This window comes from Sinocyclocheilus grahami, unplaced genomic scaffold (genome assembly GCF_001515645.1).
Source record: "Sinocyclocheilus grahami isolate Dianchi unplaced genomic scaffold, SAMN03320097.WGS_v1.1 scaffold3122.1, whole genome shotgun sequence".
Classification (NCBI taxonomy): Eukaryota; Metazoa; Chordata; class Actinopteri; order Cypriniformes; family Cyprinidae; genus Sinocyclocheilus; species Sinocyclocheilus grahami.
Genome location: NW_015508289.1, coordinates 8321 through 10421, shown reverse-complemented (window position 1 = coordinate 10421; position 2101 = coordinate 8321). Strand labels below are relative to the sequence as shown.

General features: G+C 37.0%; 1 long non-coding RNA gene across 2 annotated transcripts in view; it reads left to right on the top strand.

Moving 5' to 3' along the window:
- LOC107576020 (uncharacterized) overlaps window positions 1-1669 on the top strand; it is a 4592-nt gene extending 2923 nt beyond the window's left edge. For both annotated transcript variants that reach the window (XR_001607983.1, XR_001607982.1), the window contains one exon: window positions 1539-1669. This is a non-coding gene — a long non-coding RNA (uncharacterized lncRNA). The remainder of the gene's footprint in view (window positions 1-1538) is intronic.
- The last annotated feature ends 432 nt before the right edge of the window (window positions 1670-2101 follow it).

The window sequence follows — 2101 nt, the reverse complement described above, 5'->3', positions numbered from 1 at the left end:
TAGCGTTAAGCAATGAGAATGAAATAAGAAACTTAGCAGGAAATGTTGCTTAATAATATATTTATGGGGGAAGCATCACCCCAAGCTCAGCAAGTGAGGAACCAGAGGAAAACGACTGTAGTTACCTGTATTTTAATTAAAAAATTTTTTTTAATTTTTTTTATAAAGGCGCTGCTTGTACTTGCTTATAATTGGACTATATTTAAATCCCTTGTGTCCATTTGAGCGCTCAGTTGTAACCTTCCAATCACCACCTAAGTGTTTTATTTTTACTTATCTTAGATGTGGATTTCAGATGTTCTGAAACACGCTGCAACAGTTTGATTTGCGAGCAGCGATGCTTAATTTGCTCCGAAGCAGGCTGAAAAGCTGCTGAATAATACTGAATACAGCTTATATAGCAATGCCGCGATAGGTGTCGTATTCCTATAGGTAGATGTGATCAGCTGAGAATCAGCTGATGCAAACTTGACTCACATGACCTGCCAGAACTAACGCTAAAGCTTAATTGTTGGTGTGCTTGACTGGCCAGAAAACTCACCAGAGCTGAACCCCATCGAGAAACTATGGGGTATTGTCAAGAGGAAAATTAGAAACAAGAGACCAAAAAATGCAGATGAGCTGAAGGCCACTGTCAAAGAAACCTGGGCTTCCATACCACCTCAGCAGTGCCACACACTGATCACCTCCATGCCACGCCGAATTGAGGCAGTAATTAAAGCAAAAGGAGCTCCTACCAAGTATTGAGTACATGTACAGTAAATGAACATACTTTCCAGAAGGCCAACAATTCACTAAAAATCCAATTTTTTTATTGGTCTTATGAAGTATTCTAATTTGTTGAGATAGTGAATTGGTGGGTTTTGTTAAATGTGAGCCAAAATCATCACAATTAAAAGAACCAAAGACTTAAACTAATTCAGTCTGTGTGCATTGAATTTATTTAATACACAAGTTTCACAATTTGAGTTGAATTACTGAAATAAATGAACTTTTCCACAACATTCTAATTTATTGAGATGCACCTGTAATTAGTCAATTAATGTTAGCTGGCCATTTTGTGTCATTTTTCTGGCCAATGAAGCTTTTAGCAATTATTTAAAATGCATCTGATGACTCTACACAATAATCTAGAACCAATGTGAATGATCCACAACAGCTTAATCAGCAAACTTTGCAAAACACACACAATATATGTCACTGCCAATACTTTTTGCCAGTAGGAACTTCTGACTGTAGTTCCGGACCCCGGCTTGGTTTCATCCAGACCGCAGGACCTAATTGGGCCATTCAATCATTTTTCAGATTAAATGTAAAACTATGGAGCGATACACACCACATGCGCTCAGGGTCAAATGTATTGTCTGGACCTCCGTTGAGAAGGAAATACAGAGACCGGATCTCTTTGAACTTTCATTTATTTGTTGTGCTAGATTTTTTTATATAATATGTATAGTGCATATAGGTCCATTTAGAGTCAGCCAAAAGTCTGGCTCTAAACAGAACTAACAGCTTTCTTCTTGGTCTTTTGCTTGCAGATGCCTCATGGGAATTAAACTGCATGTCTGTAGCGGTTTGTAATACCAGCGCATTCCTACCTGTCCTGTTTTATTTCTTTGTGGTGTTTATGTTCATCATGTGAAGTTATTTTGTTTAGATTATTTAATTTAATTTTTTTTTATTTCTTTGCCAATTTTCACTGCCTTTTTTCTGCTGAAGACCACATTTTTGGCTGATGAATATTAAATCTACAAGTACCTATTCCAAAATGCTCTTTAAAATATATTTTACAAATAAGCATTTACAAAAGTTCCGAGATAAATTGTTCTTGTATAACTATTCAAAGCTTTTGTAGCGTCTCGACCAATCTAACACACTAATTTTAATTTGATTTAACAAATCAATTATTCATTAGGTTAACAAATCGTCACAGTCCCCTCACTCAATAAACTGGATGCCAGGATGTCTGCTGAACACCAGGCCCTCTGGTCACCATGACAACTAATCATGATATCACTGGTTTTATTACGCCTCCAGGAATGTGAGTAGGATAACCCATTCTGTGTCCCCAGGACAAACGCACAGTAGAAATTGACTTTTC